Source organism: Solanum lycopersicum, chromosome 5 (assembly GCF_036512215.1).
Source record: "Solanum lycopersicum chromosome 5, SLM_r2.1".
Classification (NCBI taxonomy): Eukaryota; Viridiplantae; Streptophyta; class Magnoliopsida; order Solanales; family Solanaceae; genus Solanum; species Solanum lycopersicum.
Window position 1 is genome coordinate 18,035,532 of NC_090804.1, and position 22,575 is coordinate 18,058,106.

Below are 22,575 nucleotides of genomic sequence, written 5' to 3' on the forward strand. Positions count from 1 at the left end.
GCCACACATAATTCTCAAAATCACATTACGATGAATTTCCTTCTCAAAACAATTACATAAGCTCAACATATAATATACGAGTCAATTATGCCATATCATAACGTATAAACATGCTACATATCATTTCATAAAGACTCACCAAATCAAAATGTAAAACATAACTCAAAACAAGAAGAATTACAAATTTTCAAGTCCGAATGCACATTTCACTATGAGTTCACTGTAATGACACCAATAATGCACATTTTTCCGGACTTCACCAAAAATCAAGAAACTTCTATTTTACTTATTTTTTTCATTATTATTAAGAACTACTAACACTGTTTATCAAATAGATGACTGTAACAGGACTTCATGTCGGCTTTGGCCTCTCATGCTGTACCCTAAAATAGGTGATTCTACCATAATTCTTTTTTAAAGCCACCACTTTGTTCCTAAATTTCTTTACTTCAATATCAAAGATTTGAATGAGAACTTCCTCATAAGAGAGGTTATCCTTCACACCAAGACACTCAATAGGGAGAATAAACTTGGGATCAATGATACACTTTTTGAGAATGGAAACATGGAAAACCGGATGAACCGTAGTCAATTCACTAGGCAACCTAATCTCGTAAGCAAGATTTCATAGAGACCCATATAAAAAGGACTAAACTTCCCTTTCTTGAAAAATCTAACCACCCCTTTCGTTGGCAAAAATTTCAAGTACACTTATCACCTTCATCAAACTCCAATGCCTTTCTCATGTGATTAACATAAACGTTTTTGCAGACTATAGGCTTTTTGCAACCGGCACCTTATGATATGAACCTTCAAAAAGTCTTGTAAATAAAATCGAGACCTATATGTGAAGACTCATCCACTTGAAACCACCCAATAGGAGATCTGCACCTCGTACCATACAAGGCTTCATAAGGAGCAATTGATAGAGATGAATGGAAACTATCATTGTAACCAAACTCCACACACGACAAATGCTTATCCCGATTTCCCTTGAAATCATTAATACATGATCTAAACATATCCTAAAGGTTTTGAATTGTACGTTTCTCTTAACTATCTGTTTGAAGATGGAAAATAGTTCTTAAAATCACTTTGGTACCCTTCTTGGAATGACCTCCAAAATCTAGATGTGAATTGTGCACCCCTATACAATATGATGGATAATAGAATACCACGGAGACACAAAATATAATCTATGAAGATCCTTGCATATTCTCCCGCCGAATAAGTAGACTTGACGTGAATGAAATGAGCGGATTTGGTAAACCTATCAATAATAACCCATATAGAGTCATATTTTTTTTCCTGAGGCAAACATACCACGAAATCCAGATTGACGTCTTCCTAGTTCAAAGTAGAAACTTTGATTTCCTGAAGAAAACAACCCAGCTTTTGATGTTCACTTTCACTTGTTGCCAATTTGGACACTTAGCAACAAATTCTGCTATTTCCTTTCTCAAACCTTCCCACCAAAATACTTCCCTAAGGTCATGGTACGGTTTTGTCAAACCCGGATGAATGGAGTAACGGGACTCATGGGCTTCTTCAAGGAACTTGTTCATTAAACCTTCTACATACGGAACACACAACTTCGTTGATACCTCAAGTCACCACCCCCCCCTAAGGAGAATGACAAATTAAGATTGTTAAGAACCGATTACTTCAACTCAATCAATGGATTATCAAGATGTTATTTGTACTTCACCTTAACCACCAAGTATGACTAAGAGTTATAATGGGCCATAAAACTACCATTCGAAGAATATTCCAACCTCAAACCCAATCTAAAAATCTTATGAACATCTTTTACTAGGTCTTTCTAGAATTACTCTACATGAGACACACTACCCATTGAACATATGACTTAGAGCATCCGCAACAATATTTTCCTTGTCAAGGTGATAACGAGCACTCATGTCGTAATGTTTCAACAATTCCAACCACCTTTTTTTTAGGTTAAACTCTTTTTGAGTAAACACATATTGGAGACTCTTGTGATCGGTATACACATCAACATAAACACCATACAAGTAATGCCTCAATATTTTAAAACCAAATACTACGGCCGCTAATATCATGATCATGAGTTAGATAGTTTCTCTCATGCACCTTATGTTGTCTAGAAGCATAGGCTACCACTTTCCCATGTTGCATAAGCACATACCCTAAACCACTCGGGACGCATCACAATATACAATGAAACCCTAAACTCATGTCACTCGTACATACTAGACTAAGAGGATTTAGCATCTTAAGTCAATATATCGCATATTCACATTCATACATATATCAAGTAACAGACGCAAGTGTACTACACAAGATACACTAATACTTCACTTTACCACAGATCACATACAATTCTAGAAATACATATAAATAACCATTATCATATACATGTCATCATATATACTACTATAAAATCATCAATAGAACGATCATTGAATTATATAGCTAAGTAGGAATAATGAAGCATCAACTCTAAGACTACACACATAAGGAAATAATAATAGTCTAACATGATTACCTAATATATATAGAAGAACACATACTTTAACATTACTCACATGTAGACGATATGATCATACGTCACATAAATCAACTACACAATTCATAATAGTATATCAAGTAGTTTACGACAAGGCCATCATCATCATAATATATAAAGTAATGCCGACAAGTCCACATCATTTACAAGTAAAGTACATCCGACTGCCACCATAAATGGACCATAAAAATCACAACATAATTCAAGACCTACATTACATCAAAAATAAATAGAATCGAGGAAGACTACCACCAACCCATTCACACCACTTCAATCCATAGCTAAATCATTGAATTCAATACCACAAGCCCTTACCCATGACCATGATCATCAATTAAATACAAAAACCATAATACTCAATGAATCTATGTCAATTATATATATATTTATCGATCTAAGACAACCTATACATAAAATGAATACAATTCTTATAACATAAAATATCCTATTTAAAACTACACTAGAATTCATAAGCATTACACAATATCAAGTCAACCACAAAGTAGTCCAATTGTAAGGTTCATGAATTACATATGTTGATAGGTTATTTGTCTTAAAATCATCTAACTAATATAAATTCAATCAATATACAATGATTTAAAACCTTTAATGCAAGAACTGATGGATATATCATAAAATTTGACAAGTTCATCTATAGAAAACATTAGAAATCTCTTTGAATTTTTGGCTCCTTGATGAATATAGTTTCAAGGATAAAAAACCATACCTTAACTAACCTTAACAATGAATTTTATTAAGTATAAGCACTCAAATGTCCAATCCAATATCTTCATTGAGTTTTTTCTTCAATGGAGTTCTAGAGATTTCGTTAGAGATTTTGAGGTTTTTGTTTCGAAGAATGATTCATCTATGTATTTATGACTTTAAAGTGAACTATGAAGTTGCAGTCTTAATCAACGATTGGCGATTGACCGACCTTTTGTCTACAAACGGAATGTCCTTGCTGGCCGTCCTTTGGTTCAGAGACTGGACACGGAGATCTTAAGATCCCTAGGCTATATATTGACCAACGGCCAAAAACTACAAGGCGTAGAACAGCCTAGTGGCTGTCAATTTTCTTAGTTGATTGGGGCTGGCCTAGATAACCTTTGTCTGAAATGAAGGGTCCTTCCTCGAGAAACGATGGTTGGTCCTTATGTATGTTTGTCTGGATATTTTAAACTTGAATATCATCTTATACGATATTAGGACCTCCCCTATCAATTTCATTGAAAAAGAACACATAAACCTCGCCGAAATAGGCAAAGACCCACAATGTTGTTACAAGGCAAACCTTTTGAATGTTATGGACGTTCTTGGACATTTTACCTCGAAACTTCTTTAAACATGACACATTGCATATAAAAACTATGATAAATCATATAAGGACCTATAAGCTCATAAGACACACATAAAAACATAAAACAAACATGAAGATTACAGGTGACTAGTTGCGAACGTCTTGGTCATCCCATGACATTTAACTTAGATTTAGCCAAATACTTTAGACATTGCCTTATTACCAAATTATTGAACATTTTAGTACCTTAGACCCTCATTACCACCATATTAGTATCTATCTTCACCTAAGTCGTTTTAGAGGTATTACAATCTCCCCAACTTGGACAACTTTCGTCCTTGAATTACAATTGCTACTCTCCGAACACTTCCAAGAATAGAGATTCAACTAGCAGCTCATAAACATACCACATAAAACTATATAAAATAGAAACATCCAGAAGACCATCAATTTCACATAGCAAACTGAATCACAACACAACATGAAACTACAATAAATTCTACAAACCATCATCCCATAAAACTGACATCCTTCATTCCAAATATGGAAAAACACCTTCTATATTCATTATTATGATCATATAAATCATATCTAACAACATTACAACAATTTTTAACCAATGAATGAATTAGATAATTTTCTAAAAATCTAACAGACAGCCTTGTAGTGAATTATGCCAAAAATTTAAAAATGCAACTTTCAGGCAATTGATGATGCAAACATTCTAATATGCAAAATAAAATCATATAAACACATCTTACAACATAATAATAACATCATGAAATGCAAAATGGAAGGAATCAATGAAATTCAATTCTAACAAGATTTATAAACATTATGCATATGCGACATGCTTCTATAACGATCAAGCCCATCTACTAACAAAACTCCCCATATAGAAGGAACTCATAATACAAAAGATATACAAGAACTTAACATCATCTTGAAAACACTTATCCAGTTTGCTCCTCTAGTCATGAGTGCATTGAGACACTTCTTCTTTGCATCATCATCATTTGGAACATTATGAGTACCTTACTTACGATTTCTAGTAATACAATCCCTCACTTTTTTTTTTCACATCCAAAATAACTTCTGGTACACAACAGGCATTCCCCATAGTGCATTTTTCCACATGTAGCACGTGTAGGATTGCAATTTTGAGAACCACCTCCTTTTTCATATTTCACCTTAGGCTCTTCTTGACATGAAACCCTCTTCTTGAACCTAAATTGACTCTTATCACTTAAACCACTACTTTTCTGGTTTCTAGAAATCCTACAATGTTTAGAACCCTCAATTGATTGAGAATAAACCATGAGTCTATATAGGGTCATATCATCATGTAGCATGGCCATATGATATTTTTTGATCGCTAGGTCGGCGACCCTGGTCACAAACCTACTCATATCATCTCACCGGTTAGATACAACGAATGGAGCATATCTGAAAAATATAGAAAACTTCGAAGAGTATTCCTCAACACTCATATTTTCTTATTTTAGAATTAAAAACTCCTTTACCTTAACCTCTCTCCTCTCACAACTAAGGTTAAAGTCGTCCCACTGAATAGGACCCGACTCAACAAGCCTATTATCCTTCGAATGAGTGTACCATACTTGAGAAACCTCCATCAATTGAAACGAAGATGACTCCGCCTTCACCCTAGATGTCACCCCCATGGCACTCAATACTTTGTACAGTCCATTTAGGAACTCATGGGGATCCTCTTCAACCTTAGATCTAAGAAACATAAGAGGATTCATCCTTACAAAATCTCTCAATCTAGATGTCATAGTGACCTCCACAATATTAAATCTAGTTCAATACCCATATTCACATAGGTAGTAAATTTCTGGATGAAGTAAGTAAAGCCTCTCTAATCACCCCATTAGTAACTTTTGAGTAAAAACACATCAACATCATTACCTCCACCGAAATTAGGGGCTTGATAACCTTTAGCACATTGAGAACTTTGAGCCCCTGGAGAACCTTGAGGAACTTGCTCAACTTGAGGAGGAATCTCGTCATTCGCATCATTCTCCTCAACAATTCTATCAGGTGTCCTTTTCGTATACATCTCCTACAACACAAGGAAAACCATAAAAAAAGAATACTCATAACTTTTACTCTGTGGCACGACATAAGAGTGTGCAAGAAGGGAAATTCTATCATCCTATAGCCTCTCACCCATAGATGTGTCGTGACTCACACAGATGGTAAAGACTCTACTAGACATGGCTTGATGCCACTTTTTCATTTCTAAGACAACTTTCATAACCTTTTCTCTGATACAACGTTTGTCACAACCCACACCCATAACCTAAAATATAGGGTATTGTTGGATCAACACATAGCGTGCATGACCTTTCAGAGGTCTTGTACAAGACCAATCATATCATTGATTACACAGACAGAGACACACACACACACAAATATATATATATGAAAAGATGTTCCGAATTAAACCTTTTCAAAACAATTTGAATAGTCCTCAAAAATATTAATATAAAATCTAAATGAAATGCTAAGTCACACATTATCAAATCTTAGACATAAGAGAATTTAGGACACGAACCATATATCAAAATATAGCACTACAAAGTCTATTACAATACATCAATAAAAGAAATCAAGACATATATGACCTAGAGTAAAATAAGGACATACTTCAACTTGCTTGAAAGATCCTATAATCCAAGATTCACTCCCAAAAGCATCTTCACCTATAAATCACTTTAGAGATAGATAAAAGAATGGAATTACTACAAACACATGTACTAAATATGCCATAATTCATAAAAATCATCGAAACTGACATTTATTGGGAATATGTTCTCTTTGATTAAAACATAATTTCATAAGCATAAGAACAACATTTATCACCTTAGAAACACATAAAATATCACATAATCATTTAAACTGATTTTATGAAATGTTAGAGTGATCTTTCAAATGTTACCGAGAACTCCTTTCCAACATTACAATGAATTTTGTAAACCTTGTAGTGAAACCAATTAGCATGAAATTCCCTCACTAAAATCTATAATAAGACCCACTTAAGTAAGACAAAGAGATAACGCCTATACACCCTTTGTAGACAAACCTAAATGATCCTTAAGGCCACCTATAATAAGATAAATACATTAACAATATACCCAAAACACATAAGCATGAGATCCTTCTACAAAAGTTGATTCTAAGGTTCACTTGAGTTTTGAAGTGACCGCCCACACTATCCCTTCACACACACTTAAGAGATCATTTAGATTTCCTATGATAAGATCATTCTCAATTAATACAAAAACATACATATATTATGACATTCTCCTTTACAAAGGTTATCAAAAAACTTAATAAAGTAAATCAAAAAGATAATGTCCCTACTTGACCTCTTCAGGGTGACCTAAGTAATACTTAAGACTACCTATGTTTGGATCATGCCTACTTCATGAACCAACTTTCCTAAATAGAGTTATTTTTAAGACGTATCTAGGTAAGATATAATGTGACCATTTCTATGCCCCCTTCACCCCTTAACTAGACAAACCTTAACTACTCTAGATAAGTACTTATTAATTTTTACAAGCATTCTAACTTAAGTCATGTCACGACCAAAACTGGGTTGCGACCGGCACCGACACTTTCCCTCCTATGTGAGCGAACCAACCAATCTAACCTTAACATTTCAATATAATATCAATAGAAAGTAATGCGGAAGACTTAAACTCATTAAATAAAGAACAATTCATTAACTTCTAAAATTCAACATCTATTATTCCCCAAAATCTGGAAGTCATCATCACAAGAACATCTACGATCAAATGACTAAACTAAGAGTATTCTAAAAGCTAAAAATACATAAGAAGCTAGTCCATGCCGGAAGTTCAAGGCATCAAGACTTGAAGAAGATGATCCAGTCCAAGCTAGAAGCATTAGCTCACCCTGAATTTTTGATGTAGTAAGACTAGCTTGAATTACTGTTGAGTTGAAGACGATGGCACGTTTGCTGCACTCCACAAATAAACAAGAAAAAAACATAAAAGTAGGGGTCAGTTCAAAACACGGGTACTGAGTAGATATCATCGGCCAACTCAAAATAGAAAACAATATATACCAAGTAATATCATAAAATCAACTATGATACTCAACATGTAGCAACAACAAGCACTATATCATTAACAATTACCGTCATGTTCACACATGAGGACTCAAGCCTCAATACCATACTCATTTGGGAATCATGTTCATTAGATTGAGTATATTAACATCTTTCAAGATTCATTATCTTTATTTCTCTTGTGTCGGTACGTGAAACTCCGCTCCCTCATATCCATTAATCCTCTTGTGTCGGTACGTGACACTCCGATCCCTTAAATCTACGTGTCGGTTCGTGACACCCAATCCCCTAAATCTACGTGTCGGTTCGTGACACCCGATCCCCTAAATCTACGTGTCGATTCGTGACACCCGATCCCCTAAATCTACGTGTCGGTTCGTGACACCCGATCCCCTAAATCTACATGTCGGTTCGTGATACCCGATCCCCTAAATCTACGTGTATGTTCGTGACACCCGATCCCCTAATCTCATTCTATCAACTCATCAAGCCTTCTCCCTTACCAAGGCATCATCATTAAAAAGAAATTAGGTTTTTATCAAGATTTGGGATTCAGTAACTTCATCATGCTTAATATAATCACATTTATATAATCACGTTCATGCATGCATACAATTAAGCACATAGCAGGGTTTTATAATACTACCAATACATATCATTCTCTATTAAGAGTTTACTATGAAAGCATGAAAATAATAACCTACCTCCACCAAAGATTAGTGATCAAGCAAGCAAATTTCTCCAAAGCTTTGTGTTTCCCCTTCTCGATCGTCTCTCTCTCTATCGATTCCCTTCTCTCTCTTTCTGTTCTTTTCTTTTTCTTATTCCAACCCTCTTTCTTTTACCCTAATTAGTATATAATTAAGAATAAAAGATGGCAATAATGCCCCACTAATTAACTTAATGTTACCTCATTAACCCCCAAGTAATTAGACTTATTAACAGTAACCCACTAACTTTATAATTAAGGCAAGAATAGTCAAAAACGTCCATTAAAACGTATCAAGAAATCCAACCCAGACTGGGATTTTGCAGTCTGTGACGGCCTATCGCGCCTGCGACGGTCCGTCCTGCTGCCCGTCACAGAGTTCAGAGACTCAATTTCTCTGAAGAATCTGTGATGGTCCGTCACACATGTGACGGTCCGTCCTGCCATTCCGTTATGAAGTTCAGAGAGTCGATTTCAGTACCCAATTTTCAATTTTTCTAAGTGTTTTGAAACGAGACCCTGCGACGGTCCGTCGTGCCCATGACGGTCCGTCGTGGGGTCCGTCGCCTCAGCCTGTTTTTCCAGAAATAAAATCAGCTGCTCAAAATGACTAACCAGGTCGTTACAATAGATACCAATTTACCCATCGTTCGTCCCCGAATGATCACAAGAAGGAAAACAAGGGCGAAGAGGAGTACCTGAGTCTGTAAATAGATGTGGGTATTTTTCTCGCATATCTGCCTCCTTCTCCCAAGTGGCTTCTTCAACCGGTCGATACTTCCATTGCACCTTGATGGATGCAATATCCCTTGATCTCAACTTGCGAATTTCTCTATCTAGAATGGCAACAGGATCCTCTTCATAGGAAAAGTTCTCATCAAGCAAAACAGAATCCCAACGGATGATGTAGTTTCCATCCCCATGGTATCTTTTCAACATCGACACATGGAATACCGGATGCACTCCGGACAGCCCTGGAGGCAAGGCTAACTCATAAGCCACCTCTCCTACTCGCTTAAGTACTTCAAATGGTCCAATGTACCTTGGATTTAGTTTACCCCTTTTACCAAACCGCATCACCCCTTTCATGGGCGAAACCTTCAGCAAGACTCGTTCTCCCTCCATGAACTCTAAGTCACTAACCCTTCGATCTGCATATTCTTTTTGTCTACTTTGCGCCGCTAGAAGCTTTTCTTGAATAGATTTCACCTTCTCCATCGAATCCCTCAAAAGATCAGTACCCCAAGGTCTAACCTCGAACGCATCAAACCAACCAATGGGGGACCTACATCTCCTACCATACAATGCTTCAAATGGAGCCATATCAATGCTCGAGTGATAGCTATTATTGTATGAAAATTCCGCTAAGGGTAAGAAGCTATCCCAATGGCCACCAAATTCTATCACACACGCACGAAGCGTATCCTCCAACACTTGAATCGTTCGCTCAAACTAACCATCGGTCTGAGGATGGAACGCAGTACTAAGGTCCAACCTAGTACCCAATTCCGCATGCAATGTTTTCCAAAACATAGAAGAAAACTGCGTACCTCTATCTGATATGATGGATAGTGGAACCCCATGCAATCAAACGATTTCTGAGATATAGATCTTGGCTAACTTCTCGGCATTGTAAGTCACCTTAACCGGAATAAAATGAGCATACTTAGTTAACCTATCAACAATCACCCAAATAGAGTCATACCTACCCATTGTCTTTGGAAGACCAACCACGAAATCCATTGCGATTCTCTCCCATTTCCATTCCGGAATTGGCATTCTCTGAAGTGTTCCTCCGGGCCTTTGGTGTTCATACTTTACTTGTTGACAGTTTGGACATTTGGCAATAAAATCCACAATGTCACGCTTCCTTGTACTCCACCAAAAGTGTTGCTTTAGGTCACGGTACATCTTGGTTGCACCCGGATATATCGAATACCTTGAACTATGAGCCTCTGTTAGAATAGTGTTGATCAAATCATCTACGCGGGGTACAAATACCCTTCCCTTGATCCTCAAAACACCTTCCACATCGATGTGTGCTTCCTTAGCCTCTTCTCGCAATACCTCATCTTGAATTCTGCGCAGTTTCTCATCACCAGACTGTCTTCCCTTAATCTTGTCAAGAAAGGAAGATCTTGCCTCCACAGAAGCCAACAATCCTCCCTTCTCATTTACTTCTAATCTCATCAAGTCATTAGCTAGAGTCTGAACCTCTCTAGCCAATAGGCGTCTAGAAGCTTGCAGGTGAGCTAGAGTTCCCATGCTTCCCGCCTTTCTACTTAAAGCATCCACTACAACATTCGCCTTTCCCGGATGATACAAGATAGTGATATCGTAGTCCTTTAGTAGCTCCATCCATCTCCTTTGTCTCAAGTTCAAATCCTTCTGAGTAAAGACATACTGGAGGCTACGATGATCCTTGTAAACCTCACACTTAACCCCATATAAATAGTGTCTCCATTGCTTTAATGCAAACACTACCGCAACCAATTCCAAATCATCAGTTGGATAGTTACGTTCATGCACTTTTAATTGTCTTGAAGCATAAGCAATCACATTCTTCTCTTGCATTAGCACTGCACCCAAACCCGAATAGGATGCATCACAATAGAAAATGAAATTCTTACCCTCCACTGGCAAGGTGAGAATTGGTGCAGTAGTCAACAGAGTCTTCAGCTTCTGAAAGCTTTCCTCACACTCATCCGACCATACAAATGGGACATTTTGGTTTGTCAAGTTCGTCAGTTGGGAAGCAATAGAAGAGAATCCCTTGACAAATTGGCGGTAGTAGCTAGCTAACCCAACAAAGCTCCTTATTTCTGACACATTAGTAGGTCTTACCCAATTCTTCACTGTCTCAATCTTAGGTGGATCCACCATCATTCCATCCTTTGAAACCACGTGCCCCAAGAAGGACACTGCATCTAGCCAAAACTCACACTTAGAGAACTTGGCATAAAGCTTTTTCTCCCTCAACATTTCCAATACCATTCTCAAATGCTCTTCATGTTCTTTCTTGCTTTTGAGTATATCAGTATATCATCAATAAATACAACCACGAAGAGGTCCAAATATGGCTTAAAAATCCCGTTCATCAAGCTCATGAACGCAGCAGGGGCATTCGTAAGACCAAAAGACATCACTACAAATTCGTAATGCCCATACCTTGTTCGAAAAGCAGTCTTTGGCACATCCGTTGCCCGTATTTTCAATTGATGATAACCGGATCTCAAGTCAATCTTAGAGAAGATACAAGCACCTTGTAACTGATCGAACAAGTCATCAATGCGAGGAAGAGGATACTTATTCTTAATAGTTACCTTGTTCAATTGCCGGTAGTCTATGCACATCCGAAAACTCCCATCCTTCTTCATTACAAACAACACCGGAGCACCCCAAGGAGATGCACTTGGTCTAATAAAGCCTTTCTTAACAACTCTTGAAGTTGGGCTTTTAACTCTCTTAACTCCGCGGGAGCCATTCTATAAGGGGGTATAGAAATGGGGCGAGTACCCGGTTCAAGGTAAATACAGAAATCAATATCCCTATCTGGTGGCATACCAGGAAGATCTGCAGGGAACACATTCCGAAAATCACGGACCACCGAAACCGACTCAATCGAAGGTACTTGGGTAGTGTCATCCTTGAGATGTGCCAAGAAAGCTAAACACCCTTTACTAACCATTTTCTTAGCACGAAGAAAGGAGATGATACGCACCGGATTGGAAGTGTAGTCACCCTCCCACACTAACGGATCTGTCCCAGGCTTGGCTAACGTCACCGTTTTAGCATTACAATCCAAGATCGCAAATTGCGGAGAAAGCCAAGTCATACCCACAATTACATCAAAATCATCCATTTCTAAGATATCCAAATCTACATAAGTGTTGCTCCCCACAAAGTTCACCAAACAGGACCTATATACCTTTTCAACTACCACAGACTCACCCACCGGAGTAGAAACACGGATAGGCATATCAAGTAATTCACAATGTAAATTTAGACCATTAGCAAATGAGGAAGATACATAAGAAAATGTGGATCCAGGATCAAACAATACAGAAGCCATGCAATCACAAACCACAAGATTACCTGTGATGATAGCATCAGATGCCTCCGCTTCAGACTGCCCAGGGAAAGCGTAACAATGGGCCCTATCGTTTGTCTGTCCATTGCCCCTACCATGTTTTGATGTAGTGGTTCCATTTTTTCCATCACCTCGGCCATTTTGGGTGACCACCATTACCTCGACCACCACGTCGTCCAGAATAACGGCCTCTACCGTGACCACCTCTACCTCTAGCCATTGGGGGTCTATAACTCTGTTTTGGACAATTCCTCCTAATATGTCCAGTCTCCCCACATCCATAACACTCTCTTGAGTCAAGCATAGGTCTCTCAGAGAAGTGTTGACCAGTCTGAGGTGGACCCCCAGCTACAGTCTGTAGTGAAGACTGAATGGGTCGAATTGAGTAACCTCCGGAACCCTGTCCTCTAGAGTAAGAACCATTAAACTGACCTCCCTTTCAAAACCTCTTTGATGTCGATGCCATGGTGAATTCATCTAGCTTCACTCCTTCCACCTCTACCACGAAATCTACCACCTCTTGGAAGGATTTTGCAGTAGCCGCTACCTGTAAGGCTGAAATCTGCAACTCTGACCTCAACCCCTTCACAAAACGGCGAATCCACTCTTGTGGACTGAAACATAGTTGGGTGGCATACCGGGATAATGCACGAAACTTAGCCTCATATGCATTGACCGACATCCTACCTTGCTCTAGGCTTACGAATTCATCCCTTTTCCTATCCCTCAAAGTTCGGCGGATATACTTCTCCATAAACAAGCTAGAGAATGAGGCCCAAGTCATAGGTGGTGCCTCTGTTGGTTGACACTTAATATGTGACTGCCACCACATTTTGGCGTTCCCTTGAAACTGATAACTCACGAACTCAACACCAAACCGTTCTACTATACCCATCTTGTGTAGTAGCTCATGACAGTCAACAAGAAAATCGTAAGCATCCTCAGATTCCGCACCTTTGAAGACTGGAGGTTTCAATTTCAAGAACTTACTGAAAAGTTCATGCTGATCATTTGTCATTATAGGCCCAGTAGTCAGACGTGGAAACGTGCCTATGTCCAATGAGGCATCCATACGAGGAGCCATAGTGGCTGCATGTTGTACCTCTGAAACCGGAGGTGTTGGTGAAGAAAACACTGGAGGTGCCTGACCCTGATCGGACAACCCACTAAGATAAGCGAGCACCTGATTTATCATCTCTGGGGTAGGCTGGGGTGGCAATCCCTCATTCTACACTTGTTCATTTTCCCCATCCTCCCCTTCTCTTATTACCTCCTCAGTTGGTGGAGGAGTCACTGCCCTAGTATCAGATGGACTAGGTGCTCGTCCTCTTCCCCTAGAGGACGTCCTCCCACGACCTCTACCACGGCCTCTTGCCGCTGTTCTTCCTCGAGCTACAGCCCCAGTGGCTGGCTCAGACGCACCCTGTCCCACCGGTGCTGGTGTTGGTGCTGGCGTAGTCGTTGCTCTAGTTCTAACCATCTGTGAAATAGAGTGAAGATGGTCAGATACCAATTTGTATCACCAAGATACCAATTGGATTCAAGTAGTAATACGAAAAAAGAAAGAAAGAATGGAATTTTCCTAAAGTCTTATAGCCTCTCAATGAAAAGTAAAGGCGTCCCCCTACCGTTCCTTAAGACTCTACTAGACTCGTTCTTGTGTGATGAGACCAACGAACCTAATGCTCTAATACCAAGTTTGTCACGACCCAAACCGGGTAGCGACTGGCACCCACACTTTCCCTCCTATGTGAGTGGACCAACCAATCTAACCTTAACATTTCAATATAATATCAACAGAAAGTAATGCGGAAGACTTAAACTCATTAAATAAAGACCAATTCATTAAATTCTAAAATTCAACATCTATTATTCCCCAAAATCTGGAAGTCATCATCACAAGAACATCTACGATCAAATGACTAAACTAAGAGTATTCTAAAAGCTAAAAATACATAAGAAGCTAGTCCATGCCGGATGTTCAAGGCATCAAGACATGAAGAAGAAGATCCAGTCCAAGCTAGAAGCATTAGCTCACCCTGAATTTCCGATGTAGTAGGACTGGCTTGAATTATTGTTGAGTTGAAGACGATGGCACGTTTGCTGCACTCCACAAATAAACACGAAGAAAACATAAAAGTAGGGGTCAGTACAAAACACGGGTACTGAGTAGATATCATCGGCCAACTCAAAATAGAAAACAATATATACCAAGTAATATCATAAAATCAACTATGATACTCAACATGTAGCAACAACAAGCACTATATCATTAACAATTACCGTCAAGTTCACACATGAGGACTCAAGCCTCAATACCATACTCATTTGGGAATCATGTTCATTAGATTGAGTATATTAACATCTTTCAAGATTCATTATCTTTATTTCTCTTGTGTCGGTACGTGACACTCCGATCCCCTAAATCTACGTATCGGTTCGTGACACCCGATCCCCTAAATCTACGTGTCGGTTCGTGACACCCGATCCCCTAAATCTACGTGTCGGTTTGTGACACCCGATCCCCTAAATCTACGTGTCAGTTTGTGACACCCGATCCCCTAAATCTACGTGTCGGTTCGTGACACCCGATCCCCTAATCTCATTCTATCAACTCATCAACCCTTCTCCCTTACCAAGGCATCATCATTAAAAAGAGATTAGGTTTTTATCAAGATTTGGGATTCAGTAACTTCATCATGCTTAATATAATCACAATTATATAATCACGTTCATGCATGCATACAATTAAGCACATAGCCGGGTTTTACAATACTACCAATACATATCATTCTCTATTAAGAGTTTACTATGAAAGCATGAAAACCATAACCTACCTCCACCGAAGATTAGTGATCAAGCAAGCAAATTTCTCCAAAGCTTTGTGTTTCCCCTTCTCGATCGTCTCTCTCTCTATCGATTCCCTTCTCTCCCTTTCTGTTCTTTTCTTTTCTTTTATTCCAACCCTCTTTCTTTTACCCTAATTAGTATATAATTAAGAATAAAAGATGGCAATAATGCCCCACTAATTAACTTAAGGTTACCTCTTTTAACCCCCAAGTAATTAGACTTATTAACATTAACCCACTAACTTTATAATTAAGGCAAGAATAGTCAGAAACGTCCCTTAAAACGTATCAAGAAATCCGACCCAGACTGGGATTTCGCAGTCTGTGACGGCCAGTCGCGCCTGCAACGGTCCTTCCTGCTGCCTGTCACAGAGTTCATAGACTCAATTTCTCTGAAAAATCTGTGACGGTCCGTCACACCTGTGACGGTCTGTCCTGCCATTCCATTACGAAGTTCAGAGAGTCGATTTCAGTACCCAATTTTCAGTTTTTCTAAGTGTTTTGAAACGAGATCCCGTGACGGTCCGTCGTGCCCATGACTGTCCGTCGTGGGGTCCGTCGCCTCAGCCTGTTTTTCCAGAAATAAAATCTGCTGCTCAAAACGACTAACCAGGTCGTTACAAATTACGTTCATTAGTTCATTTAAGAGATATTCCTTAAAAAGGACATTCAAGTAATGATCTTGGAGAAGACCTATGGACTCTCACTAACATCATCAAAGCCTATTGGGCAATGTCTAGATAGCGTTCACTGCCATCACCTAAACTTCATAGAACTTCTCAAATACTTGTTGGTATCCCATATGATGATAATCGGAATTAACTGACATAGACTATGGTATCAAGGAAAGGAATTGGAGTTGTAACCTACTCCAATGGTGGGTGTTCTACTTGTCAATGCTAGAACATGGACACATCCCATGTAGGCACATGGTTAAGGAATATGAACGGTTTATTTGCACTATAACCTCATTCTTTAACTAGAGTTACTTCTCCTACCATACTCACTCGGTAGTAGCCTTTGTTCTCATAGAGTAATGCACAGTAAAGGATCATACGAAGAAGTTGTATATATAGTTCATTACCTAATCACATTCACCCTACCAATGAGGTTTCCTAGGGCTACCTGTAAATTTCTAAGAGGAAAGATTAATGACTTTCTTAAGGATGATTTCATGTAATTTAGCAAACCAACCATAAGTCCATCATTCATAATTGGAAGATACCATTACTACTTTATACTTCAAGGTTCATAAATGGACATGGAGATTAAGAAGTGCCCAATTTCATAATGAGGATCCTTGGGAGAGTAAGTAAACATTTCAAATGAACCATAAAGAATATTTAGTTAGGAAACTACAAGAAACACATGTTCTAGGACATGTGAAGAAACGGCCAAGGCATGGGACCACCCTAAGCGAGTTCGGTTAGGGTAGTTAGAGGAAAGGCGTGCAAATGTGGTGCCTCGTTCTGTAACAAACTATAGACTCTAACTAACTGACCTCACTAGATAAATGAGCTGTGACAAATAAAAATAATCCATCAAGTGCACCTGACACCCTAGGACTTAATTGGGTAACCTTAACCTAGGAACTACTTCAAGAGACAACCTAGTACCTAACCTAGGATGGTCCAAAAGGGTAAGTTATTGTACTAATGACTTAGGGGTATTACAGTAATTACCCTAGGTCCCTTAATTGATTAAATATAGGAATAAATTAATTAAGGAAAATTCCTATAGAAGGCCAAAATTCTTAGAATGAAAATTTCAGATTTGACTAAATAAATGTTTTGCTATGTTTAGTCAACTTCGGAGGGGTGTTTTAGTAATTAAATATTTGATTTATTTAATTTACATAATTAGTATAATTTGAATGAGTCAAGATCAGTTTCTAAGACTTAGATTCACGTTTAATCACAAAGAAAGTCATGACCCAAAACTGTGAACTAATGAATAGGAAAAATAGAAAGTTTCTCTCGATTTATTGAGGCATTTTCAAGGTCTTCTTTAACGTTTTGTTCGTAGATTCAATTATAAGTAATGTATGGGTTTTATCACCTGTAATTCTTTATCTAAGAGATTTTTTAAACATTTTTAATAACCAATGATATTGTTGAACGTCCATATCCCTAGATATACTTGTTTTTTGATTCTAATAAGTATGTAGATGTAAATCTTTAACATGTTGTTGGTTTGTGGTGATTATTGATTATTATGTCTAGATTTCTTTATTTGTCAATAACTAGTGAGTCCTATAGAGGTGATTCGAATAATTTGAGGGTTAGTTATACGAATTAAGGAACAATGTAGTGGTTAGTTGTGTTCTAGAATATGAAGTAGCTATGAAGTTTAGTTACTGTTTAATGTTAAAGTGTCGACTTGTTTTTGGTGAGGAGATCATAATTGTACATTAATGAAGCTAATTGATTTATGTTAATGATAACATAATAAAAATGGTTTAAGTAATGTTTGGTTCATGATAATAAATTGGCTAACAATTTTTTGCCCAAAAGGTTGGATGAAATTGGTATACAATGTTATTTCAAAGATATGATGAAAAAATGGCCAATGATGTTATCATGACAATTGTCTTTGATAATTGGCTTAATCAAAGAAATTGGCTAACAATATCCTGGATTACCATAATATGTGAAGGATTAGTCTATGCCAATAAATTGGCTTAAAAATGTATTTCGAAAACATAATACAAAATTTGGTAATGACAAAGTTATACCAAATTAAGCATGACCAATGTAATTCAATGAATTCATAACCAACGGTATGTCAATAATTGGGACAAGTCCCAATATACCCTTTCCAAATGAACAATGAATATAAGTTAGTACATTGAATAAAGTTCTTAACATTTATAAAGAAGGGTATAAAGCTACGAAAAGATATAAAATGAGTTAATATGATTAATATCATAATTAGAAGTCATTAAATTGTGAAAGTTACCAATATGTGGTGTTTAAGGAAGTGAGACACGTCTCACCTACACCTAAGACAACTATGTTAAAGAAACGCACAGAAGTTGTTGTTAATAATCCTGACACAATTCTCGTTAATACCAAGATGATAATGTAAAGTTAAATTTAACATTTCATACAGTAAAGAAAGGGATAACTAGTTAGCCAACGAGATATGTAAACCTCATAACTAGAATCAAGATTTCATAATATTTGAGTCAACTCTAAAAGATGCAAAGAAAAAGAAGTTGAGCAAAAGCACTGATAGACTAGCAAGGAGCACGTGCCAACACATGTAAGCCTCATGAGATGAGGCTACCACAAAGGTTGATAAGTAGTCTCAGTATGTCTCCTAGTCTTCGAGTTATGTTGCCAACATAGGAACTAGAAAGTGGATTCCACCAAAGCGAGCTAGTTATGATGTAGTTTCACTTTTGCTAGTGATTCAACCTCTTTTCGGTGTGGGTAAAACATCGGATTTTATGTTTATATCACATTATCTATGTCGCTTAAGCGCTCAAAGAGAGTATTCGGTTCAATTTAGCCGTGAACTACCTATTTTTTGTGTGGGGAAAATACTGAACATTGTTTGATTTCAGACAGTGAACAACCCCTTTTTGGTGTACGCAAATACAGGATTTCATGTTATCTCACATTATCTATATTAAATATGATCGGTAAATCTCCCCCTTTTGGTGTGTGGAAGACATTGGATTTCATGTTAGCTAGCATGATCTTAATTCTAAAGAAGTCATTATGAAATCAAGAAATAAAGAAGATGAAATGTACGTTCAAAGATAGTTAAGAAATTAAAATCCTAAGTATATCAATAATCAATGTTTGAGAAGCATGAAGTATTCCGCAAGTAATGGGCATAACCAATAATGAATTATTTTATCACTATAATGGGTGTAGCCAAAAAAAAATGCTTATAATGACTTCTTATATTATGCCAATAAAGGGGAGTTAAATGGAATGGAAAATAAATGCCACATAACCTCGATAATATGAAAAATTATTAAATAAGTGGCTTAGCTAATAATTATTGGCTTATAAAGATTCTATGCCTAATCTAAGAAGAAAGGAAAGAATAACATGTTGTAAGGATAACCAAATAATTTCCTTAGTCTTTTGAATTACTCACTTGATTCATTGTGGCTATGGGACTACAATGAATCATTTTAATTTTAAGTAAAACACAGAACCAAAGGATATCATTTAATTACAAAACAACAAGAAGAAAAAGATTGAAAAAAACTATTAAAAGGGAGCTCTCACGTTAAGGAGTATCAAATTTCAAAATTTTTGCTCGAGATGTTCTAAAATTATGGTCAAGATTCTATGGTCTTGTGTTCATATAAAAATGAGTTGTGTGCTTTGAATGCATTTAAATACGTCATATTCATACTAGAATTTACAAATAACGCATTAGGAAAGTCTGGTGATGTCACTTTCTAAGAATGACATGTTGTTATAAGAAAAGTTTCCTTGATCATGCATATCCTTATGTGTATGGTTGCATACACCCATACTTAGTAAAAATGTTCATTAACCCTATACTATTATTATCTTTATAAGGGCAATTAAGAGAAAAGGTTGAAGACTCATTGAATCTTTTTGAATTGTCGATCTAAAGACTTTGGTGGGCCCTCTTGATGTTTGAGATGCTACATTTATCTATCTAGGTTAGTACTTCAGAAATATCTAGTGTATGTTGTCCCTAGTGTTTCTTTTGGGAAATTTATTGCGAAGCTTGTGTTAAGGTGGTTTTGGCAAACTATTACATTATATATTGATCTTTGATTTTAATTGATTCATCAATTGTATATGGTGGTTTTAATTTCAGCTTAGTAGAATAACAATTTCTAGAAAAAATATATGAAGTGTATGTATATTTCATTATCTTTTAAAGTATTAAATTTTCTGCAAAGTTAACTATATAAATATGATGAAAGCTAAGAAAAGGCTTATGTGGGACCTCTGAGAGGTTAATGAAAGATAAGAAAAGGCTTCACTTCCAAGTTAAATTACCTAGGAACTAAGCCCCAAAACAACCACGTTATGTAATTTCTAACTTATGGTTGTGAAGCTCACCACAATCATGACCTAGAGACTAAGTGATGTCAATAAACTTCCTTTCTTCTACTCTTTATCGTGCCGTGTATATATTTACAATTTGTATCATTCAAGCATCTAATTCCCTTATTATGTATACGTGTAGATAATTAAATCAAGGAGAAACACACGCAGAAGAGTCAAAGAAGAAGCTGATGGAGGCAACCAAACTCCTTTTCAAGCCCCTGCTGCTGGAGTTCAAGTGCCAGTCAACGTAACTGCATTGACGGATGGAGAAGTAAGAGAAGAACTAGTTCGGATGGCCCAAGCAATCATTACCTAGGCATAAGCTATCATAGCACAGACCGCTAGAGAGGGTATTCCTAGAGAGAACCCACATGCTAGTACTACGGTTAGCACATTGAGGGACTCCACTAGAATGAATCCTTTAGTATACCACAAATCCAAGACTAATGAGGATACCATGAGTTATTGGATAAGGTCTATAAGATTTTCAGTTCCATGTGGCTCAAGTGTAGTACAAAATATGGGCAGATGGACGAGTACCAGAACCAACCCCCATCACTTGTGGCTTTCTCAAAACTACATTCCTTGAGAGATTCTTTACTAGAGAATAGAGATAGGCTAGGGTTGAGGAATTTATAAACATACGACAGGGAGGTGTGTTAGTTAGGGAATACTTCTTGAAGTTTATTAAGCTTTCCAAATATCCTTCTTCTTTGGTGTCCAATAACAGGGATGAGATGAGCAGGTTTTCGACTGGCGTGTAGGAGGATTTGGAGGAGGAAAGTCTGGCAGCGATGTTGCATGATAACATGGACCTTGGTAGGTTGAAGGTTCATGCACAGCAGGTTGATGAGAGTCGTCAGAGAAAGAATGACCGAGAAAGTATGAAATCTACATCCTCAGATAATTCCTGTTCCAGCTATGGTAATAATTAGTATTGAGTTCAGCATAGGTCCAAGTTCAAGAAGAGGCACAACCAGTCATGTAATCCTACTCCTTCTAAAAACATTAAGGATAAGGAGGGGAATGAAAAAAATGCCGAGCTTTATAGGAAGTTGTGTGATAAGTAAGGTCATTTGCATGGAGGTGTGTCCCTGGTAGTTACTAATATCTTCTATGGGTGCGGCAAGTATGTGCATAAGGTCAGGGACTGCCCACATTTAGCGAATCAGGCCAGGAAAGATGCTCAACATCAGCCTAATCCTTCTATTCCAGTCCAACCTGCCAAGAGGAACAAATTCTATGCTTTGAAAGGTATAGAATATCAACAGAAGTCAGCTGAGGTGGTCACTAGTACTTTACATGTCTTCTCTTTTCCAGTTTATGAATTGTTAGATCCAAGATCCACTTTGTCATTTGTTACTGCTTTAATAACTAGTAGTTGTGACTCGTAACCTGAGATCTTACATATACCACTTCTAGTTAGTATTGCCATAGGAAACAATGTTAGGAAGAAAGAGTATATAGAGGTTGCCCAATAACGGTTCTCAATAAAGTTACTAATGCTCATATAATAGAATTAAACACGCTTAATTTTGATATAATATTTGGTATGGATTAGCTTCATAAATGCTATGCTACCATAGACCATCGAAATAGGGTAGTAAAGTTTCAGTTGCCAAATGACTTAGAGTTGAAATGGGAAGGTGGTGGTTCAAAGTCAACACGCCAAATAGTTTCTGATCTTAAAGCCAACAAGATGTTATCAAATGAGTTAGGAGACGATGATAACCTTTCTTCTGAAGAGTTTTCTCTTGAAAGTCTAGATCACCAAGTAAAATGGTTGAGGAAATAGGAGGTTTCCACCGTAAAGGTGTTATGGAGGAACCACCTTGTTGAGGGAGCAACATGGGAGGCCAAGGCCAATATGAGATCTTGCGACCCTCACATGCACAATTTATAAAAGTA